The 24445-nt window shown below is 48.3% G+C and overlaps 1 pseudogene; it reads left to right on the forward strand.

Moving 5' to 3' along the window:
* Positions 1–4638: 4638 nt before the first annotated feature.
* The window catches only part of LOC133629301 (uncharacterized), a 101765-nt pseudogene continuing 81958 nt past the window's right edge, over positions 4639–24445 (forward strand).

The following is a 24445-nucleotide window of genomic DNA, read 5'->3' on the forward strand; positions in this document are numbered from 1 at the left end:
ACACAGCCTGGCATCGATGAGGCGCACCTTGGCCTCCTGCAGCACGTCGGATCCGTGGGCTGCGAGCACAGCAAGGAATTAGCCCCCAGCAGCTGCGGGACACTTCCCCTCCCCTGGCTGCCAGAGCCCTTCCCTGGGCCTTGGCTTTGCACCTTGCCAAAGAGACATCGGACACATCTTTCCCGTGGGGCTGCCTTGGGGCCGTGGCAAAGAATCACAGCGTCCCAGAAGGCTGGGGGTGGGAAGGGCCCTCGAGAGCTCATCCAGCCCAAGCCCCTGCTCAAGCTGGTTCTCCTCAAGCAGGAGGCAGGGGAACGTGTCCAGGTGGGTTTGGAAACCACCAGGGAAGGAGCCTCCACAGCCTCCCTGGGCAGCCTGTGCAGGCCTCCAGCATCCTCACTGCAGAGACATTTTTCCACCTCTTCCAGGGGAACTTGCCGTCTTCCAGCGTGTGCCCCTTACCCCTCGTCCTGTCACTGGCCCCCAGCCAAAACAACCTGGCCCCAGCCTCTAAACCCCAGCCCTTGAGCTATCTCTCAGCATGGAGAAGGTTTCCTCTCAAAGGTCAGAGAGCTCCAGGTGCTCTCCTCACGAGAAAGGTGTCCCAGAGCCCTGAGCACCGTGGCAGCCTGAGGGAGCTCAGGCCCGTCTGCAGCCGCCCGTCCCCGCAGCCTGACTCTGGCTCCCGCCTGGGCTCCGCGCCAGCCCGAGCCGTCTCCCCAGCGTGCCAGGCTTGCCCTGGGCACAGCAGCGCTTTCCCCAGGGGAACTCACTTCGTGCGGTGGTGTGGCCCCAGCCAGCGATGTAGCAGTCTCTCAGCTGGGACACCAGCACGTCGGCGGGGTGAGGCACACAGGCCACCTGCACGTACTGGTTGCACTCCACGGGCCGGTCCAGCTCCAGCAGGGCAATGTCGTAGTCGGTGACGTTGAAGTAGCTCTGGTGGAGCAGCGCCCGCGTGGTGTATCGCACCTGCACCTCGGGGCCCGTCAGAGTCAGCTGGTTGGCCCCGACCACCACCCGAAACCACGGCAGTCTCCTGGAAGGCAGATGGGGAGCAGAGGGCTCAGAGGGAGCGGAGCCGTGCGCTGCAGCCCGGCCCAGCCCAGCGGTGCCCTGCCTGCTGCTGGCCGAGGGAGAGAGGCGAGCCGCGCTGCGGAGGGCACGGCTGCCCCGGCGTGCCCTGGGCTCCAGGCAGCGCCGGCCCCAGGCTGCCGGGAAGCGGCGGCACCAGCCCGTGCCCGGCACACGCCATCCCTGGCACGCCAGCGGCAGGCCGGGCCGCAGACAGGGCCCCTGCCAGTGCCGGGGGGACGGCCCTGCCCTGCTCCTACTCACCGGTAGAAGTCGACGCAGTGTCCTGCGGTCAGGACCCACTGGGAATGGATGAGGCTCCCTCCACAGAAATGCCCGGTGCCCGCTCCCCAGGGATTCTGGATGCTGACGGTCCAGGGCCAGGCCCCCACGGGGGCATTCACGCCACCCACCACGCGCCACGGCTGCTCAGCCAGGGGCCGGGTGCCGCAGCTCCCCCTGCAAAGAGCAAGTCAGGAGTGTCCTGCTCCAGGGCTGGCTGCTGCTGGGGCTGCAGGGCAGCCGTCTGCCCTCCCCAGTGGGCGCCGCACGGGCAGCGGGGCCGCTGGGGAACCCTTGGCTCACAGCTCGTGGCACCGGCGCACCCTGCAGGGAAGGGCTGCCCCAGCTCCCTCCCACAGCCACTTACCAACAGCTGTCCCCTGCCACGCTCACAGGCCAGCAGCACAGGGCCAGCAGCACAAAGACCAGCACGAGCTTCATTGCTGCGGCAACACGCGGCAGCTGCCAGAGCCGAGGGAGGGCTCGTGCCCAGCAGCGCTGCGGCCGATGCAATGCCCGCAGTGCTGGCGCTGCCCGCGGCACCTCGGCCCCGGGGCTGATGTCACAGAGCCGCTGCCTGCGGGCGCTGGGGCGGGGGCCATTCTGCCTGGGGCACCACACAGGGGGCCAGCAGGGGAGGGAGGCACAAGCAGGGATGGGACACCCCTCCCGCAACAAACTGCAGCACAGACTGTGCTCCGGGGGCCTGGGGAGAACGTGGCCGTGCTGCCTCCGGCAGCTGGCGGCAGCAGCAGCTCACACAAGTCAAAGAGTGTCTCTCTGACTCAACCAGAGTTGAGTTCTTGCCTCTTCCCAAGGAGGACTCTTGTCTCCAGCTCCCATCAGCAGCCAGCTGCCTGCAGCCCTTTTTCTGCTTGTGCACAGCTTTGCAGCTCATCTGTGCACCTGCTTCCACTCCAAGTGCCTACATGAGAATGCAAATCTCTTTGGCATGCGTGAAAAAACAAAGGAGGTTTCACGCTTGGTGTTTCTTGTCAGTACTCTGCATCTCTCTGTGCTTCACCTCAGGCAGCTGTGTCCCTGCAGCCCAGAGAGGTGCCTGGTGGAGCAGAGAGCCACTCCCAGCCCGTGGAGGAGCCCACGCTGGAGCGGGTGGATGCCTGAAGGAGGCTGTGAGTGCGTGGGAAACCCATCCTGAAGCAAGGCTCCAGGAGCCCTTCCTACAAGGTGCAGCCCATCCTGCCTTCCCCAGCCACTGCCCTGGGTGCACTCCAGGGACCTCTTTCCCCTCCCACAGTGTGCAGGGGTTTTGTTTGGGCAGGACCAGGACGATCAGTTGAACCTCTGCTGTTAACCACCCAAGTGGCTTCTGCTACGTCTTTATCCCACTGTTCCCATGCCCCATTGCCCAGTGCTCTGCACATAGAATCACAGAATGGTGGGGGTTGGGAAGGGACCTTTAGAGATCATCCAGTCCAACCCCCGTGCAGAAGCAGGTCCCACCTAGATCAGGTCACACAGGAACGTGTCCCACATGTGTCTTGAAGAGCTCCAGGGAAGGAGCCTCGACACCGTCCCGGGGCAGCCTGGGCCAGGGCTCCCTCACCTCACACTGAAAGACATTTTTCTTATGGTTAAGTGGAACTTTTTTGTGTTTCAGCTTCATCCCATCACCCCTTGTCCTGTGGCTACATACCATCGAAAAAAGTGCTGCCCCAGCCTCCTGACACCCACCCTTTAGATATTTGTATCTATTAACAAGATCTCCCCTCACTCTCCTCTGCTCCAGACTAAACAGCCCCAGGTCCCACAGCATTTTCTAGTATGAAAGATGCTCCAGTCCCCTGATCATCTTGGTGACCCCGTGCTTGACTCTCTCCAGAAGTTCTCTGTCCCTCTTGAGCTGGGGAGTTCAGAACTGGAAACAAGACTCCAGATGAGGCCTCACCAGGGCAGAGAAGAGGGGGAGAAAAACCTCCCTTGACCTGCTGCCCACACTCTTCTTGATGCCCCCAGGCTGCCATTGGCTTCTTGCCCACGAGGGCACTGCTGGCTCATGGTCAGTTTATTTTCAGCCAGCACTCCCAGGTCTGTCTCTGCAGAGCTGCTCTCCAGCAGGTCACCCCCAGCCTGTCCTGGTGCAGGGGGTTGTTCCTTCCCAGCTGCAGGACTCTGCCCTTGTCCTTGTTGAACCTCAGCAGGTTCCTCTCTGCCCAACTCTCCAGTTGGACGAGATCCCACTGAATGGCAGCACAACCTCTGGTGAATCAGCCAGTGCTCCCAGTTTGGTGCCAGCAGGGAACTTGCTGAGGGTCCCTCTGTCCCCTCACCCAGGTGGTTGATGAAGATGTTGAACCAGACTGGCCCCAGAACCCATCCCTGTGGATCTCCACTGCCCACAGGCCTCCAACTCGACTCTGTGCCGTTGATCACCAGCCTCTGGGCTCTGTCAATCTGTCAAATCCTTGACTTAAAGATTATTTGGGACATGGAGTTTTGGAAAGTTTTGCCAGAAGGTCTGAACAGAGTTCTCCTGGTCCTAGGCTGCGAGTGTGAGCAATGTGATCTTCCACCTTCCCAGCCCCAGGCTGTCTTTCTGTTGATGAACCCATCATAATATGGGAGGGGGAGGCTGTCTGAGGGGCCTGTCAGAACCCTCATTCCTGCCCCCATGAGTGTCCCTGTTCTTGACCTCACTGCTCTTCCTCAGGAGTCTTTTTGATAACAGACTTGAGAGATTTCTCATGTACAGTCCTCAAGTTCCTACCCTCACTTGCTGTTTTATACACACCTGAGTTGGATGTTGAGTTGAATAGTGAGAGAATTGCAAGCACAGGGTTCAAAGCACCAATGGCCACTTCTCTGTTGTGCAGACACTTGTGAGCTGAGGCCCTTAAAACCAGCCTGGGGGGTGGCTGAGGGAGAGAGCCTTACAACAGAGCAGAGAAACAGCTTCCCAACAGTGTCAGTGAGGCCCAAGTACAAGACCATCACTTGGTTTCTCTGATGTGTATGAGGAGTGTTGTTTCCTTGCACAGGGGCACGTTGAGTGGAGCGATCCGCCGTGCACCCAGCGCTCCCATAAAGGAATGTCTGCTTCTCTGAGAGGGGTGTCAGCCCCTCTGCCAGGCTGCCCAGGGAGCGCCCAGCCCTGGAGGGATCCCAAAGCCGTGGAGCTGAGGTGCTGAGGGCTGTGGGTCAGTGCTGGGCTTGGCAGGGTGAGGAGAGGGCTGGGACTGCATCAGCTCAAAGGGCTTTTCCAACCCAAACGATTGTGTGGTTCGATTGGGGTGTGAGCAGGGAGCCTGTCTCTGCCCAGAGATGCCGAGAAGAAAGGCAACGGCGGCAAGAGGCCGACGGCCCTCGCGGAAGCCAGAGGAAAGGCAGCGGAGCCAGCCCAGGCGAGCAGGTCCGAGGGGGTGCAGGGAGGGATGAGGGGAGAGTGGGGCTGGGCTGCTGGCTGGGCTGCTGCCACCTTGGTTCCTCTCCTCCCACTGCAGGCCTTGTGAAGCTAGGGATGGGGAAAGGAGAGGGGAGAGCCCTGGAAGCAGCCCACCCTTGCTGCCCTCTCTCTCTGCAGCTGGGACATGCCCTGGGAGGCTGCCAGAGCCCAGCTGCTGGCAAGGGCCTTGGCTCACACAGCCTGCAGACAGTGGGCAAGCGGCACCTCTTTTGTTTCTCCTGCCATAGGACCATCAGTGTAGAGCTGGATGTCAGCTTGCCATCAGCTCCCAGCTCGGTCCCTGCTCCAGAGCGGCCTGTGGCGTGGTACCACAGAGCCCGAGAGGTTCCAGGTAAGCTCAGCACTGCAGCTTGCTGCCAGGTCCTAGGGATGAGCTGGGAGAGCTGCGCTGTGCCCGTGGCAGCAGCGGCAGGAGAAGCGCAGGCTCCTCTGCCCGTTATGCCTTTGTCTTCTGCCTGTGTCCCTGCAGGGAGGCAAAACACTCTCTCATCCCTGAGAAGAGGCCTTAAGAGACAGGCCTGACTTTTCTCTGGTTTCTTTGCCCAGGGATGATCTTCAGCCTCGCCTGCACACTGGCAGTCTGCCTGTGGAACCGGCTGCCACCCTCCAACACCTTTGCTAGGTACGTGCTGCATGCTTCTGCTGGGGACAGGGGGAGAAAGGGAAGGTCTGAGGGCCAGCACAAGCCCAGGAGAGAGCAGAGAGGCCTCCCCAGGCAGCTGCCCCCTGCTCCCCCCTGGGCACCGCAGCTTGGGCACTGCTGGGGCTGTGGCCATTCACAGGGAGAGCCAAGAGCAAAGCCCCTTGGCACTCTCTCTCGCACATCTGCCAGAGGCCCAGACTTTGGCCACGCTGGCACAGTCACTAGCCAGCCACTTGCACAGGGAAAGGCTGAACCCCAGCTGTGGCAAGAGACCATGCAGGTGTGGGAGGGCCCTGAGAGCAAAGCCAGACGAGGCTCTTGCGCTTCCCAGCTGTGCAGAAACAGCCCTTAGAGAGAGCTGTGTGATGGCAGCGAGAGCACGCCTGCATTCTCAGCCAGACAGAGAGCAAGGTCCCCAGCAGAAAGACTGCTGAAATGCAGTCTCCGTGTCTGCTCCACCTCTTTGCTTCCCAGCATGACTGTCAAGGCCTTTGGAAGGTGCTCCTGGAGGCCTTCCCTTGGGCAAAAGCTGCTGGCACTGCTGAAGGGTGAGCACAGGATGTGTTCCTCCTGGGCGCTGCTCTGCCAGCTCTCTCTCTGTCAGCAGCAGGCATCCAAACACGGGCTTTTCAGCCTGAAAAGGGAAATCTGCCTGTGAAGGGGTTTGCTCCAGGCTCGGCTCACTGATGGCCACAAGACTCCCTCTGTTTCAGGCTGAAGACACCCCTGGAAAGCAAGAGGTTCAGGGCAGCCCTTGAAAACAAGCTCTTGGCGGTGCCTGCAGTGCTTCTGGGTGAGCTGGCGAGAGCAAACGCCCGTGTGTGCTGGATGGCAGCCCTCAGATGGGCAGCTCTCCTGTTTGTGTGTGGGAATTCTGGGGCCCAAGTGCTTCCTGAGCATGTCCTTGACTGGGACCAGCTTTTGTACGACCGCTAAGGCTGGTGCTGTCTCCGGCACAATGCTGCTCTGGGCAGCGAGCCAGAGGGCTCAGCCTGTGTCTGGGACAGAAGGGTCTGTGTATTTCCAAGCCTGAACTGGAGATTGCCAGAGGGGCCATGCAGGGGACTGATGGACAGTTCCCTCCCCTGGCCCCTGTAGCCTGGTGTCAGAGCTCAGGGAAGCAGGGAGGGGAAATGGGGCCCCGAGCACAGCTGGAGCCCAGGGCTGCGCAGCCCCTGGAGCCTGGGCTGATGGCTCCCGGACAGAGGCACGCGGCCTCTCTCTGCAGCTCCCGTTCCCCACCTCTCCAGTTAACCTGCTGTCCCAGCCCAAGGCAACAGGGAGGAGACAAGGTGAGTGCAGGACTGCTTGCGGCCCCAGGCAAATAACTGTCTCTTGCTGATGTCAATTGCAGTTGGCATTTACTGTGGGACCCTGCTGGCAGCGTGGAGGATGCAGGCAAAGGCACGCACAGAGGTTGGTGACACTGGTGGGATGGGCACCTCCTGCAAGGGAGCAGCCAGGGCCTTGCTGGCTGAGCTTCTGCCCTGCCCTGGTCCTTCTCCAGTTTAATGAGCTGCTGCAGGCAGTGCAGGACTCCTGACGTCCTTTCCCTCCTAGTGCCGGTGCTCTGGCTGCACCCCTGAGGCAGGGCTGAGAGCCAGGCACGCTCAGAGGGCCAGCCACCGCTGGCAGGGCCTGAGCCCATCTCCCAGCTGACCTGGAGAGCATGGAGGGTGCCCATGAGGGTGTGGGAACCCTTGTCAATCCAGCTCACAGCCACAGCCTCAGACAGTGTTTCTCAGCCTCTGTGGCTCAGGTCAGCAGCAGCAGCTCTCAGCTCCATGGACAAGGCTTGCCTCCAATTGCTGACGCCGACCTTTTGCATCTCTGGGTGCCAGCAGGCACACTGAGCAGCCTGCTGATGGCCTTTTCTGTGTTCCTTCATGGCTTTCCCAGGAAGACGACCAGGGAGCGTTGGGGATGAGTTTAGAAGACATGATCAAGTCTAACTGGGCCCTGAAAAGCTTGGGTAAGGACACAGGCAGCCCCATCTCCTTGCCCCGTGCCTGTGTGCAGCAAGCCCCAAGGAGACTGTGCTCCAGGCACTGCTCTCCAAAGTGGGGGAGCTCCCACGCTCGCTGCAGCCCAAGAGGAAGGCCTGCCCACAGCCCGTGTGTGCCCCTGCTGCTGCCCCCACACACGTTCCTGTGCTGATGGAGGGACTCTGCTCCTCTCCATGGCAGTTGGAAGGGGACTGGCTGGGTCATCTTTGCTGCCGGTGCAGCAGGCCCTCAGCCTTGCTCTGCTGACACCCACATGGGCGCCTGCTGTCTCCCAGCACCCTCAGCCTTTGTCCTGCCACAGGGACAGGAGTGACAGGCTTGGAGCTGCTCAGCTGATCTCGGGGCACCGAGGCCTCCTGATCTGTGGCTCTTGCAGTCATCTGCTCTCCCTTCCTCACAGGTGCCACCATTGACCTGACAAGAACTTCCAAGACCTACAGGTGCAGCTGGAATTGCATCTTCAACATTGTTCTGAGCAGAAGGTACCCTGAGGATGGGCCTGATACCATCCTGCAGGTACTGTAGCAGAAACCATCAGTGCTGCTTGCCTGCCTGCCTGCCTGCCACTGCTCCTGTGGAAGCCCACAGCGTTGGTCAGGTTCCTGAAACCAGAGCTCCAAGACAGGGCAGGGCTTGCTAGAAACCAGCGGTTTCCCTCAGGAAGGGAGCGGAGCAGGACTGAGGGGCCCTGCTGTGACCCCGCTGCCACCCTCTTCCCTACCAGTGCACTGACCCAGAGCTGCTGGTGCCTCTCAGCCCTGACATTGCTCTCCAGGGGTTGCAGGGACACAGCTGCTCTCTCACCACGGGCTACAGGGGGGTCTCTGGTCCAGTGTTGCTCTTTCCTTCCTCCTTCTCTGACTGGGATCCCCATGCTCTGCTCCATTTTGTACCACCTCCTCTTCTGGCTTAGATTTCGCTTCTTCAGTAGTGATGGCAGAGGCACCAGCTTGGCCTGGCCGGGCTGGAGGTGGATCCAGCTCAGATCCAGGGCATGTTCTGAGAGCTGCTTACAAGGACAGCGCTGCAGTTCCCTTCCCCTGTTGCCAAGCAAAAAGCAGCTCCACACAAGGCCATGGCAGTGCCTCCTCCTGCAGCTGGAGCAGAGCCCCAGGCACACGGCGCCTGTGCTCCAGGCCAGAGGAGCAGCGGCGCTGGCCCCAGCACTCGCTTCTGTCTCAGTGCTGTCCTGTGCTGTTTTGCAGACGGATGTCTCCCGGGGCAGGCGCTGGTGTTTCCCAGGGCATTCTGGCCAGGTTGTCATCAGGCTGCCAGCACGAGTCCAGCTGAGTGCCGTGGCTCTGCAGCACGTCCCTGAGGAAGGCTCCTTGTCCGTGGCTGTCAGCAGTGCTCCCAGAGACGTGGCTGTCTCTGTAAGTGTGTGCTGGGTGCTTCTGGCTGCATCTGGCCCTGGGGGGACGTGGCAGGGACTCGCTTGCTTTTGTGCCCCTCTGAGGCTGCTGCCCTGCTCTCTGCTGAGCACTGCAGTGCCCTAGCCAGGTGCTTCAGGGGCTCGAGAGCTTTCAACCTTTCAAGACTTATTCTGGCCAAAGCCCCTCAGGGTTTTTGACCAAAGCTCAAGGCAGAGACTGAGCTCCTCCCCAGGCAGCAGTAGGCTGTGGCTATTGGCCAGGAGAGGGCGGGTGGGTAGCAGGGCTGGTGCAGCACATCCTACTACCCAGACACCTGCTGGCAGACCTACATGGCTGCCACTCCAGTCTAGGAGATGCCTTCAGTGCATGGATGATCACTTCTTGAGGCAGGTGGTGGATGTGCCAACTAGGAGAGGAGCACTAGTGGATCTTGTGCTCATGAGCAAGCAGGGTCTGGTGGAAGTGGTGGAGGTCGAGAGCAGCCTTGGCTGCAGCAGCCACGAGATGGTGGAGTTCAGGATCTGGTGTGGTAGGAACAGAATACCAAGCAGGACCACAGCCCTGGGCTTTAGCAGGGCCAACTTTGGGCTTTTCAAGCAATTGCTAGGGGACATCTTGTGGGACAGGGTATTAGAGGACAAAGAGGCCCAAGAGAGTTGGTCTGTATTCAAAGATCCCTTTTTCCAGGCTGAGGATCCGAGCATGCAGCGGGTAGGAAGTCCAGGAAGGGAGCCAGGAGACCCACATGGTTCAGCAGGGAACTGTTGGGCAAACTCAAGTGTTTTGAGGGGAAAAAGTGGTGTTTTGGTGGAGTTCTGAATGAAAAAGTGAGGTTTTGGAGGTATTTTCAGAGGAAAAGTGAGTTTTGGGTGCTATTCTGAGGGTAAAAGTGGGATTTTTGGGAACTGCTGGGTAAAAAAGTGCCATCTTGAGGGAAAAAGTGGAGTTTTGGATGCGTTTTGAGGGGAAAAAGTGGGGTTTGGGGGAGTTGTGAGGGATAAAATGAGGTTTTGGTGCAATTGTGAGAGAAAAACAAGGATTTTGGAGGAGTTTTGATGCAAATTGCCTTTGCATCAGGCCAGTGCAGAGAGCCTCAGGTTCCATCAGAAATCATCTGCTGGTTGTTTCAAGTGCAGAGCACAGAGTCTGGATAAATGTCCAGCAAGAACTGTAAAGGGAGAATCGCAGGCAACAAATGTGAAAAGGGGGGTGGAAAAGGGAGGGAGAATTCTCAAGTCCAGGTGTTCCAAATGTCAAACCAAACCCAAAGTAAAGTCCCCAGGAGATCAACAGAAACTTGTCACCACTGCAGTGAGAGGGAGACTTTTAAAGCACCCATTGTTTGCTCTTCCAGATGCTGGGTTAGTGAGGAAACACTGGGCTGGAGAAGAGCAGGAAAGAACAGGCAGCTGCGTCCTTGAAACACCATCACTCAGTTTTGCTACTACCCAGACGACAGCCAAAGTATGTGCTGTAGAAGATACCACATCTGATGTTTTCCTTTATGTGACAATAAAAGGTGAAAAGGTAAGATATTTTTCTCTCTACAAACCTCTTTGTGCACTGTGCTGTAGAAGTTATAACTTTGTGACAAATTTAAGACCGAAAAGTGTTATTTGCAAGTGAATTTTGTAATTTGCCATATACAGTAGAAGTGCAATCATTAACTTACTAGAAGATTTATTTTCTAAATCAGTTGTTTGTGAACTTTGGAATGAATTCTGTGAGGTGGAAACTTGTGAACCGCTTTGGAAGGTATTGACAAGCAAATGAAGTCCCCCAAGTACTTCAGATGAACAACTATGTGAATTTACTGTACTCTTGTCCTTCTTTGTGATACACTTAAAGATATTTCAAGAAGGCAGTGTCATGGTGTTATGAAAATAAATACAAGTTCATATGTGCATAAGGCTGAATTCCCAAACAGTTGGGAGAAAGGAAGAAAGCTCGTTGCACTTACCAAAGTGCGTAACTCCTGCTAAATCTCTGCTGCAGCTACTGTCAGACTTAAGCAGCTGCCTAGTAGACAAAAATAACTGTGTTTGAAAACTGCTGCCGTTTGGAGTATTTTACCAAGACTTCTAACATTAGAGCTGTGGTCTTCACTGTAGACAATAACTTGGATTACATCTTAATTTGAATACCTTCTCTGTTCACAATCACAGTTGGCAAGTGTCACTTCTCTCTGAGCCAGTGAGAACTTTGAAGTTGAATATTGTTTTTTCCTGCCAGGTTTGGATGCACTCTGAATCAAAGGGACATAAAACTAAGATAGTTTTTCTAAAAATGTTGAAAGCTGATAGAAAACTGAGCACAGAATTTTAGGCAAAAGCATGAAAGTGGTAAGTAACACCTGTTTGGAGAACATAGAGGAAGATATGACCAACTTTCCTGCCCTGGAATGAGTACTCTTCAGAAAGCATTTGTACATACTGCATATGTCTTCCTGTTGTCTCCAGCTTCAAGTAAATTCTAAAGCAGTATGTGATGGTGACTTGCTTGTTGATTCTGGTCAGTCAAATACTTGGGTTTTTTAGGTATGCGTTAATGATGATCTCGTCTTAAGCAGCTTTGCTCATTTTGAGCAAGCTGAAGAGAATGCAGTGAGTTCAGCAGATTATCAGGAGACCCAAACATCATTAAATCTTGACTCTCTTCCAATGAAAGTTGTTAATCCTGCACTTGATTTGAGGACAGTGCTGCTCCAGCAGAAGGTATCAACAGATCCTGAAACAAGTGGGAACCGTGTGTGTTGGCAGCAATCATTCATGCAGTGCATCATTTGTCTTTACCTGGATATATTGAACTACTGTATCAGTTGGAATCCAACAAGTGGAACAAAAGGTATCCTAACAAACACTGCCTATGTATCAGAGTTTACAAAGAGCAATCAAATCAGCAGATGCAGGAATATTCTAAAGCATTTTGTACTTGATAAGACAAAGGGTGAGTTGCAGGGTCATTTGTTGATATGCTGAAAAGCATTAGATACTGTTGAAATAACTTGTAGCATTGATCAGTGATACCTTACTGTTTGATTTGAGTTTAGAGGGATTTCTCTACACAGAGGTAACTTGAATGTTTTCTGTGAGTTGTCTTGTTTAAAACAGACTTGAATCACTATAAATATCCTCTGTCCTTGTTCACTCAGTTCATTTGCATATCTTTATGTAAATACAACTGTCTTTTGGTTGTTCTTTTTGCCATTAGAAAATGAGACAAGCAGAGAAAGAAGTCAGTTGCAACCAACTGTAAAAACACTGGCCTTTCATAGATTCAGATAATCACAAACGTGTTTCTGCATCTTTTAAAATTGTCTTTCTAGATCTTGCTGTATCTGGTTCTGTTCTTGAAAAGACATGACAAAGCTCCAACACAGATGACAGTGAAACTACCACATCTGTAAGTGTTAGATTTTCTATTCAAATGTCAGAATGAATTAAGTGAAGCATCTGTAAGGCAGATTAGGAATACTGTAGTCAGCTATCACGTCCTTTTCTGTAAGAAATCTGGGACTAACTCTTGATCTAGTTAAAAGAGAACATTGTCCTTCAAGTTTGTGGTTCTGGTGGTTTTGGTTTTTAGATTGCAACGATGGACTTTGAACAGGTTGTGTCTCCTTTTGTGCTCACTTGCTCTAGTGCTGTGAAGATGTGTAGTGGTTTTGTGTGGCCAGCTTTTGGTAGTTGTTGGGGGAATCCAGGGGCAGATTCTTCAAAGAAAGAGCTGCCAGAAGCTATAGCTTGAGCTGTGAACATGAACCGATTCTCCTGTGTGGTTGATGTTCTCGTTGCATGCTTCATTCTTAATGAAGAAAATTCGGTTAGGTAAGAAAACCACCTTGAGCTCAGTAATCTTTTTTTTCTAAAATGTTGCTCTTAAACAGTATTTTACTGCCAGAAAAGGGTTTGTCTTTTCTTGATAGATTGTCAAAACAATCCCAGGATTGCCTTTCAAGGAAAATCCAGCAGTTCACACAGACAGGTATGGTACAGTATGTTACATATTTGAAACAATTGTTTAGCCAGATAATTAGGAGCTGTAGTATGTTTCCAGCTACTCTTCTTAGACAGCTAAAAGGGCAGAGGGTAAGACCAGATGTGTGCACATGGTATTGGGGAAGGAGGCCATTAGAAGCTGCTGATACTTATCCAGACCACAGTAAAAATAGCAATTCTTTCTAAACAGTAGCTTGAAAACAAGGCTGTGATGAGGCAGTACGTTTCTGCACACTCAGCATATTCAGTTGCCTTCTGTTATTCTTAGTGTGATTGATAAAGTTTTCAAGCTGAATGAAATCTGACTGAGTTGACTTGTGCAAGGCTTTTATTATGCTGTAAATCACTTGCTGCATATGTAAACAACCTGAGGAGTGTTTTTAATTCAAGTTTTAACTATTGCAAAGATACATTGTTTCATGGTTTTGCAACTTTAAGACACCTTTTTCCTGCAGTCCCATCTGATTTTCTTCTGAAGTTGAGGAACCCACCAATTGTCTTGGTTAAAAAAACCTTCGGGTTATTTTCAGATACCTAAAACCTAATAGTAAATTTTACATCCAAAATGGTCCTTTTTGATTTCTTCTTCCATATTTGAGGGTTTTTGTTGGCACAGGTAATACATCAGAGATATTTTGTAGGTGAACTGTTTCGTGCCATTTTAGAAATATTGGTGATATTTATCGATTACACTTTCCTTTTGCATTTCCATTGAATTTAATATTTGTATATTTCTCAGGCTTCAGCAGTGCTTAAATTCTGATCCTTTGAAGACACATAGAACTGAAAATGAGCAACAGGTAATTCCAGGATATAACTTCCATTTAACCTCTGCAAACGTGTGTCATATATGTGGAAGGTGTGGGTAGTGTTGAGGCTACAAGAGTAGTCATTGTGGAGGGACTCTGTGGAGGGACATCAGGGACTGAATCCAGCCACATCAGCAACAAGACCAGACCAAAGGTCAGCAAGCCAGCAAAGTTGGTGGTGCCTCTGTGAAAATATGAAGGGCAAAAAAAAATGCAGGGGAAGAGACAAAAAGAAAAAAAGCAAGAGGCAATGGCCAAGTCAGGGGACAGTAGGAGTCTCAGCACTGTGCTGTGTGACGTGTGTGTGAGTTGTATTTCATTTCTGTTTACATTTCTTTGGCTAATTCTTCTCAAAAAAACCAGTTTTTAAATTGGATGTAAGCTCAAACCCATTTACTAAGTATTGCCTTTGTCATCTATTTCATATGGTTTCAGAGTTTTGAAAATCTTGAAGAAAAACTTTGTCTTTCTTGGCAAGAAAATGAAGCCACCATCAATTCTGGAAACAGCACCACTTCTTGAAGATCTGGAAAGGGTAATGCTAATGTAATACATTACATTTAGTATTTTTAAGACTAGTATCATACCTTAACTTTCAGATACTAAATACTATAGTAGCTAATTTTGGTTGAGGAATGTGTAGGAGGTTGTTCATACTGTTGAGTAAATTATGCTTCAGAGAGACTGTAGAATTGTACAGTTTCATCTGATCCATCAACCACTGCTACAAATGATGGCATTTGAATTAGATGTAAGAATTTAACTCCTCATCCCAGAAGAACTCTTATCATATTGTGTGTTAAGGAAATGTATTATGCAGTGGGTCAAAGGCTTTTAAATTGCTCAGTGCTTTGTGTTGCCTTGTTGGTGTTTCAAGCACACGATTTTCAGGTAGAACTCTTTATTTCTCTTTCTGTAGGAACTTACTTGGAAAAAAGTTGTAGGCCCTAACTCCACTGAATCTTACTGTTGGCCACCAATAGCTCAAGGATGTGATGCAGTTGCCATCTCATGTCAGGGAAATAATCCTTTCTTGTATATCCCACTAATTCTTACACTTTTGCAGTCGAGCAGTTGCTACAAAGCCTTGAGAAACAGGAGTGGAGGATGTATATATTAGAGTACTGCAGGTTTTGTGTTCTAAGGTGCAAATGTCAATGAATGATCCAAAAGGTAGTGCATGTTGAAAATGGGTGCATCTGATGTAATCTTAGAGTATCTTCATGATGCTTCCCAGGTTATTTAGGCCATCTGCTTAGACATTGACAGAGATGGACTGCATGAGTGTGGGAGTCTGTAACTTATTTATCAAGTAATATCTAACAAGTGGTTAATGTCATATCACTTTGATACTCGATGAAGCTTGATTTTTAAGGGGCTGTTACATAGTGAAATGGAAATGTCTGGTTTGCTTTTTAAAACATTGTCATTCATTTTCTACTGCATTAGATCACAGAAACATAGACTCACTGAGGCTGTAAGGGACCACTGAAAATGGCTCACACAGCTCCAAGTAAGACAAGATGTTTCTGCTTCTATGAAACTTTTGGACCTTTCACCGTGTGTTGCTGCACATCCATTTGTCTCCAGCTTGGTGCACGGTTCCTCGGGCCTGTACCATCTGCATTGAAGAGGTGATGTGGTGTTAAAAGCTTCTGTTTGAAGCATTGAAAGGCCTGTTTTGCGGATTTTAGTTTTGCCCTAAATTCTGAAATAGTACAATGACTAAGATTCTAAACAGTTGTCTCATGCTCTACTGTAACTCTTTTGTACATACACACCTAGCCACTAGCACTTATCTTGTGTCCTGGGTGGAAGAAGGCACAACTTGTTTTTGAGCTACTGAAAACATACCAGAGATGCTCCAGACAGCTTCATCCAATGTTGTTAATACTTGGGCAGAACAAAGAAGCAGCTAAAAGTGTGAAAATCCGAGGAAGTAAGAATACTTCTGTCGTCTTAATGACACTTGAATGCAATGTAGGCTGTCTTAATTGTTTGTGACCAGAATGTTCAGAATGTTTTTGTGGTTGTTGATTGAGTGGCAGAACTACAAGTGAGTTTTCCAAAGACAGAGCTAGTAAAATGCTTGTTTGACTGCTCTGTGCCACACAGTCCAGAAATTAATTTGACCTAATATTTTGAGAAAGCTACTGTATATCCTGAGGTGTCTTCTCATGGAACTTCCAGTCAGTGTGGTATAGAGCTGAAGAATTGTATAAAATGTTACAAGTATGATCTCAATTCTTCAATGACTCAAAACATAATCATTTGGGGATTGAGAATGTTGGGAAGTCTCTAAGACCAGACATTCTGAGCATGACATGAAACTGGAAAAACATCACTCTTTGTGAAAAGTCTAGTGATTTGGCAGCACTGCAAATGTCCATGTTTTGGGGCTTTTTTAAAGACTATCTGAGGTAGTGCACTGTGCTTATGGAGTGTGAAACTTCTTCAGTGGTACTTCAGTGAGAAACTTCAACACTGACAAATCATCAAAAATCACACGTGTAAGAAAATACCGATGTGAGATTTCGATTGTGATGGGTTTTAATTTTGCTTCTGGAAGCTGTCAGAAATTCACACCCTTTGTGAGAATTGTATATTGTACATTATAAGTTCAACAGGAGATTTACAATTTACCGATGTTCTTTAGTATATAACAATGCTTCGTGCTTCTTAAAAGAAGAAATACACAGTAAAGCATGTCTAGATTCCATGAATTACCAGCCCTCTGGTTTGTATCCACCTTTAGGTTGTACAGCCTTGTATGGACAGTGAAAGAACCGCTGTGTTACTCAAAATACTGGCTTTTACCCACAGTAATCTTCAGAAGGTGCCGACACTCACTAATTCAGGAGATGAGGCAGAAATGGTTCATCGGGTGAGCATCATTTTACACAGGGAAGTGGGGCTTTTAATTATTAAGATATAACAAACTAAAATATCTGGTCTTCTAAGAATAAAGGAGGTTTGTGAATTTGTAATTTAACTAGTTCTGCTAAAAATAGCCCAAACCCTGCCCTTCTGCCAGCTAGAAGAAAGGCTGACAGGAATGTCTGACACAGAATGCATTCATGATGACATTTTTAACTATGTTCTGTCTCATTTTGATAAATCCCAATATGGTTCCTCCCCACAGTTACAGCTGTGGATATTGGGTCCCTCCTTCGGGACACGGCCTGCTCTGGCCATAGTGATAAAGAAGGAAATCACTGCCCCTGGCTCGGGGCCATTAATGAAGTGAATCGCTGCCCCTGGACTGGGGCCAGCTTTAGCAAAATGAGTCTCTACCACTGCAGGGTCTTTAAAGAAATGCAAACAAACCTCAGCTTCCCCAGTTCTCTCCATAGAATGCAGGGAGTCTCTGTTCCAGCACACCTCCTCCTCTCTTTCATCGCTGACCTTGGAGCCCACATGGTTGTTTCTCTCACTGTTCCTACTCCTTGCACCGCCACCAGCCAGAAGAAGAAAGGGCAGAAGAAAGAAGAATGGAGGAAGAAACCTCCTCTTCAGGCTTCTTGTTACAAAGGCTCATTGGCTCAGCCCCAGCAGTGGGTCTGGCTCAGAGCTGGGGAGAGCTGCGAGCAGCTTCTTCCAGGAGCCATCTTTACAGCCCCTTCCCCCTCACCAGAAAAGGCTGTCATGGCAAACCATGACAAAGTGGTTTGGGAAGGACCTTTTTTCTTAATGCTTAAATCAGTGGATGGAGAGATGGAAACAGCCACTGTTAAAGTGATGTCACACTTCACATGCTTCGAGTAGTACACTTACAAGTGTGTATAAACCGTGTGCTTAGCTTTAACAGATGAATGCATGCAGTCTTTGGAAGCTACAGATGCCACTTGTGTGACACATTTCAGTTTTCCTCTCCAAGAATCTTTGCTCATCGTGTACACAGCATGCCTGACAACTTCTGTAATGCGATAAAGGTTTGACAAACCGTTACCAGGTTAATAGTGCATTTGATCACAAAGTAGTGGATACACAGAAGCTGTTAAAAATACGTGTGTGTTTGTTTTAGGATTCTTCTGTAGACCAAGAGATCACAAAGGCAAAGTCAGTCGTTCTGTTAAGAGAAAACAACGAGTGTGATGCACTTGGGATCCTCCGCTATTTGCAGCAGGCAGAAGCTGAAGTTCCCCAGAACTGCCTGGTTTGACTGCCAAGGTGCTAAAAGATGAAGAATACCAGAAATTGTCAAGGCCACTGTGTACCCATCTTAAAACATTTGGGGCTTGCAGGTAAGGAATTGCCAAGCTTTCTTACCACCCATACTGGTGTAGGAAGGTGGTATATGCCTCAATGATGCTGCTTCTGTTTTCTTGCTCAGTTTTCCTGTTGGATACTTTCATGAAACCATTTTTTGCTCATGACTCTTTTTCTTGTGGTTACTTTTGCATCAGTTTCACTCTTCTTAGATACTGCTGCGAAAATCAAAATACCAACATTTTCTGGAGACCAATCTCATGTAGCCTGACAGGATGTCATAATTCATTGTCATTCCTGCCCAAGTGTTCTTGAGGGAACTTCAGGCTCTTTTTTGATTAGTATTCTAGCCCATAATTGCCAGAGGCTTATGCTTTGCTCTCTCCTCTGTTGTCTTCTGTCCCTCCAGATTAGGTAAGTAGATGACTTCTCTGAGCTGTGTCTAACTGGATTCTAACAGGGCCTTGGATGAAGCCCTCAGATATTCCTTCTATGGATGACCCTTGTTGCAAGTAACACAAAATTCAGTGTTAGTCTTTGTTTTATTCTGAAACTAGTTTCCTGGTGGATTTTGGTTTTGTTGTATAAACTTTTCCAACAAGAGCTTTTTGGCCACTTCTGTCTAATCTCCAGTCATTGGTGCTACTTGAAACAGAAATTGAATACTGAGGGCTGATGAAATGTTAGTGTGAAAAGATGTTGTAAGCCACATCAAAAATAGTTTACAAGTAAAAGGGCTTTGTTCTAAAACCAGTTTTTAAATATGTAGAAACAGAACAGTGTGTCTGGATCGTCATCAAGTTAATTTACAAACAGACGTGCCCCAGCATATCCCAGACACAGTGACACAAACACCTGGATATCTGATGGTAAGTTACAGTTATTGCTTTTTCCCTTGGTTTGGTGTACCAAGAACACATCTTAAATACCTCCTTAGCATATTACCTTCATGTTAATGTAGTACATATCCCACATCCCACATATTTGGGAGATTTTTAGCTTTTTTAGTTTCTCCGTTGCTTAAGTGTGTGTCAGATTTTCCCTTAATCTTTAGCTTGACCTAAAATTGTTTTGTAGGTGTTTCTGAGTTTACCTTAGATTTTCTCCTGCATTGGAGGCTCATGTTCTATGGGAAGAGGGCATTTGTTGTGTTTATTCCTTTCCTCTATCTATTTAGAACATAAACCAAAATAGGCAAAGATTAAAGGTCCTGTAAATGTCATTATTTTTGTAGTAGAGCAAACACAATCCTCTGGAGTGAAGAAACGTTGCAGTGGAAGATCATGCCTGTTTAACAAGAGTTGAAGGGAGGATTTTTCCTTCTCTGTCACGTTGATGCAGACTTCCTGAAAAATGAGTATATTCTGGCCTTGTCAATTGAACCAAATATTTTCTCTATTTGCACTGTCCATAGACATGGGATATAAATTCTCTCTTCTAGATGGAGCAGTTGCTTCCTACCAAGGTGTCATTATGGTTTTGAAAACAGTTTTGATAGAATCCTGTTACATTCAGACTGCCATTTGTAGTAGTTAAATAGTCATGAAACCTTCCTGGTTACTGGTTTGACTTTGCTATAGTGGTTCTTCACATCTCAGTAACAATTTGTATGTCAAAACTCCCTTCACTTGGCTTTTCAGTCCCGACTTTACTAGAGAGTCTTCCTGTACAGCAGTATTGTAGAGTCTGTCTCATCTCCACCTTGGATAATGATTGCTGAGGGCAGGTGTGTAGACACTGGTGCTTCCTTTCAAGGTTAGTACTTGGATCTGAGAACTGCTGGTGCTTTCCTTTTTGGATGAGCTGCTTACACTTTCTTCCTGTCCTGTCTTTTGCTAGAATTCAGGTGCACTCAAGTCATGCAATCAATGGGTGTTCCCCATTCCCAAAAATCATAGGTTGTGAGAATAGACAATAAAAACTGGGTGGATTCCTTGGTGTCACTCCATTTCTGCCTAATAAATAAGCTTTTGTTGGCAGCTGGTAGTTGAAACTCGTTGATAACCTATAGATACAGTTTGAGTGCTTGAAACCTGGACAGATTTCATAATACTCCTGTTATAAACTTGTACTTCCCTTTTGTGCACTCAAGACAGCAGTTGTGGCCTCTTTCCTCATCTAGTTCTGCTTCTGCTGACTGCAGAGCCTGGATATATGTCTTACAAATCAGTTGTCAATTGGATAAGTGTTCACTGTCTCTTTTGTTTAGAACACGGTATCATGTTGCTTTCCTTTAAGAATCTTTAGTTGCATTGTGAGAGTTTTAGGGTTTTAGTAAGTGACAATTACCTTTCTGGTCTTCTTTTCTGTCTGGCCTCATACACTCAGCTGTATCTCAGTACTTGTGCCTAGCATGAGCCTTTGGATGAAATGCACCCAGCATTTTGTGAATTGGTGTTCTTGATAGTTTATGTCAAGCATTTTCCGTGCAAAAAGAGGGAAGGCGTCACGCTTCCCCAGTCAGTTCTTCTAAATCTCATTGTAAGGTTGGAGAACACTTAAAATTAAGCTTGGATGATGTGAAATGCCTTAGTGGTTAGTAGCTTGACAGGTAATACTGTAGTTCACTAGTGTTCATTTAAGTGGAATACCACCAAGACCTAATAGATCTTGCTCTATGAACTTGTGTCCAGTCTGGACTGGGCTATGGACAGTTACCATTCATAAGGATTCATTCATTCAGGATTATTCCTAATCTTTGGAGTAATAAGAGGTCATCATCTTCTGAAATGCATGTGTACAGCAGTATTTGTCATCTCTTTAGGCTGGAAAGAGGTAGGTCATCTTCAACATGAAAACGTCTCATTAACTTAAGAAACCATCAGTTGTCTTTTTTATAACGTATTTTATGCTTTCAGATTCTGCCTCTCCACGTTGTAAATGCAACAAACTACTTTGGTCAAATAGTAGATCAGCAGAAGAACCAACATACAATTCTTGCTGAAGGAATTAATGGGTATTTTAAGGAACCTGGTAATAAGATTGCTGTTAAAAATGTGGAGAAGCTGGCATTTCATGGTTTGTGTCAGAAAACAGTTGTTCACAGGTAAAAATGTGGATTTTTTTTTGGTTTAAATTATTCATGTGCACTTTTTAATACAAAGTACTTTAGAACTTTTACTGCTAAGTTAAAGTTAACCCACCATGAAAACTAGCAAAAAAATCTCTGCTGTACAAATTGTTCTTTAAAAAGCTCTCCCATGCTGCCTGTGCTGAAGGGAAGCCAGAATGGCTGCACATACACACCACTGAACATTGTGCTGTGAAAGTTTAATCTTTTTTAGACACAAGTAGGTGAAGAAACTTTACAACTATAATCATTCTTTGTTTCCTCTCCAACTCTGAAGGGCTCAGGTGCTAGATATTTCCCCAAAAGAGAAGGAAAATATGTTCTATAGTGTCAAAATTAACTATATAGATGAAGGCAGAACATGTCAAGTCCAAAGTTACCAGCTGCTTCACTCACCTGCCAAGTTTCAGTGTCTGCCACCTCAGGTTGGGGAATTTGTAGAGTGACACCCATTGGTAATGAACTTGAGTGGAACCCAAAGGTAATATTTATCAGATTTTCAATGGTATGTTCTTTTATTTCTCTTTGTGTGTTATTTTCTGTAAGAAAGCAGTAATGAACTGCAAACTTAGTTTTCAAATTTAACTCCTCATTAGTATTAACAAGAAATATCTACTATTGGCCAGATTCTGAGAAGTCAGCTTTCTTGGTTTGTTTTCCTGCAAAATCAAGTGAGATTTATGCGATTTTTTTTCTTCAATTCTTCTGAATTCAGTATCTTCTTCCAGAAAATGTTATTGCTGCTTTTGCATCTTTGGGGATTGAACAGGGGAAGGGTAGCCTCTGTAAATGAAACTGTGTTTGAGTACTGTCCCATTCAGGAAGCTCCTTCCTTAATGAGTAACAAAATCTGGTTTTATTTGTTTAATACTCGTGTCATTTTTAAGCTTGGAAGATTTGTTTCATTACAGTTATTGTAAAGTTAAGTTGGTATTCATCTTAAGTGCAGTGACTTTGTTTTTCCTTAGGTAACTAATTCTATTCATCAAACAGTTAAAGGAGAACTACACAAAGCAAAAGTAGTACTGACCTTGGGAAACACAACTGGGACTGACCCAATGGGAGGTATAGAATTGCAGCATTACAAAATATTTGTATCTAAACTCCTTTACCAAGAGCACCTGTTCTTTTCTTTGCTTCTGTCCGTTCCAAGTTCAATTTGATTCCACACGGTATTCAGGTAACACTGTTGGATAATTTACTGTGGTGGCGTCTGACCCCTGGAACAGGTTTCTCAGAGACTGTAGAGTCTCTGTCCTTGGAAATAAGCAGAAGCAACCAGGATGTGGTCCTGGGCACATGATTCTAGGTGTCCCTGCTTGAGCAGGGAGTTTGGATGAAATTATCTCCAGAGGGCCATTCCAGCCACAGCCATTCTGTGGTAAACTGAGATAACTTCTCATGGCAATAATCTCAGGCATGGGATGAAATTGGTTTAATTATTGGTTTTCTCAGAGTCAACTCTTCAGGTTTTCCTGAAAAGAAAATATTACAGTGAGTGCCATGTTTGTATTGTTCTGTCAGTTCCCTGGCCTGTAATAAAGGCACTGGCAAATATTCTTCTGGGTAAGACTGACTAGAAGGTAACAGCCCTCCATGCAGTGAGTGTTTCCTCTGAGCATTCTCCTATTCTCCCAAAACCTTGTTGGTAGGAGATTGACTTAGAGATGAGTTTTGCTTAAAGAGTTGGTTATTTTTTAATTGTCTGGACAAGTTCATCAGAAAGGCCACCCCTCCATCTCAGGATCGTGACGTGCCTCTTGTGGCTGCTTGGTCCGGTCCAAGAGTACAGTTAGTTAGTGTTTTGGAATGTGTGATGCTGTTTTCCATCTGACCATTCAGTCCATTTCAGATGAAAAATACAGTGGAAATGGGGAATTACTAGAAGTAATTCTCTTTAGCAGCTTCCTTTTCTATATGGTATGTCTCAGCCTTTTTCTGATTGCCATGCTTTTGTTCTTGTTTAGAGTTTTTCTAACTGTGTCTCCCCAGCAGTTTTCTTCTATGTTTTGGTCTAGGAAGTTATTCTGTGTGGTGTGTATTTCAGATGTAACTTGTGTAATCAGGGCTCGGATTGTTTACTTGGTTGCTCTCTTGGTTGTGTTCCATGGAGTTAACTACAAGTTCCTTACGACACTATTATGATGAAAGAGATGGCAATATCTGGAGAAGAATTAAACATGGGAACGTGCCTGTTGGGACATTGGGAGAAAACCAATTACTTACAGGTATCAATAAACGGGTACATGTTTAAAGTTTTACTTAGAGTAGCTTAGAGTTAGAGAGAGGCTACTGATGAGTTATGTTTTCAACTTGGTGTGTTTTGTCATCCAAGGTCCGGGTTACCAGGCTTCCAGACTTGAAGATGTCAGTTAACGAATACGACGTTCAATCTGAGGTTTTGCCTACAGGTCTGGGAACTGACAATGCAGAACATAGAACACAACTTCAGAAGCTGTGCAGCCACATGAACATATTGGACATGCAGCAAACTTGGAGCCCTTGTAAGAGTTTACAAGGTCTTTTGAGCATACACTTTATGAAAAAAGAATGCTACAATTAAGGAGATGTTTTCATGATTGATATTACTGACTGTGTGTTTCGTTTGAACACAGAAACAATAGTGTTTGTAATATGTCTGCATTCCTGTGACTGTCTGTAGTGGGTCTGGGATGGTAGTGACTTTCCACAGCACCTCCTGCAGTGCTGTGCTTACTGTTGATATCAATATTATGACTACCGCTCGCACAGCATCAGGGCTGTCCCTCCAGCATTCCTTCCCCCACCTTCACCAATAGCTGTGGGTGGGCATGATCTTGGCACGGGCCATGGCCAGGACAGCTGACCCAGGCTGACCAAGGAGATATTCCATACCCTATGACATCAGCTCAGGAATATAAACTGGGGGAGAGGAGCAGGAAGGGGAGGCGAGATGCATTTCTGGCCTTCCCAAAGCAACCGCTACGCGTACCGCAGCCCTGCTTCTCGGGAGGTGGCCGGACATCGCTGCTGATGGGAAGTGGAGAGGAACAGCTTTATCTGCTTCTGCTTTGCTTCCCGCGCGCGGCTTTGCTGCTTCTTTATTAAACTGCTTTTATCTCAACCCACGAGACTCCCATCTTATTTTCTCCCCTTCCCTGGCTTGCTGAGGAGGTGGGGGACAGAGTGGTGTGGTGGGCACCTGGCATCCAGCCAGGCTCAAACTACCACACCTACTTACCACTGTAGTTGGGGTCTGTGTACCTGCTTTCTTGTAGTGTCCACACGCAGTGGCATAACTTCTACTGGCAGCCTGTGTGTTTTCAATGGGAACTGAGCAGCCCAAGTGCAGGGGATTGGAGATAAGTCCCACAGGAAAGCAGCTGCAAATGTGACACGGTGCAAGATGATAGACTACAATGGGACCTACTTACCACTATAGGTGGAGTCTGCCTTCCTGCTTTCTTGTAGCTCCCATACTCAGTGGTGGAGCTTAACCGACAACATGTGTTATTTCAATGGGAGCTGAGGAGTCCCAGTGAGTGGGAATGGAGATAGTTCCCTCAGGAAAGCAGCTG

Source organism: Colius striatus, unplaced genomic scaffold, assembly GCF_028858725.1.
Source record: "Colius striatus isolate bColStr4 unplaced genomic scaffold, bColStr4.1.hap1 scaffold_38, whole genome shotgun sequence".
Classification (NCBI taxonomy): Eukaryota; Metazoa; Chordata; class Aves; order Coliiformes; family Coliidae; genus Colius; species Colius striatus.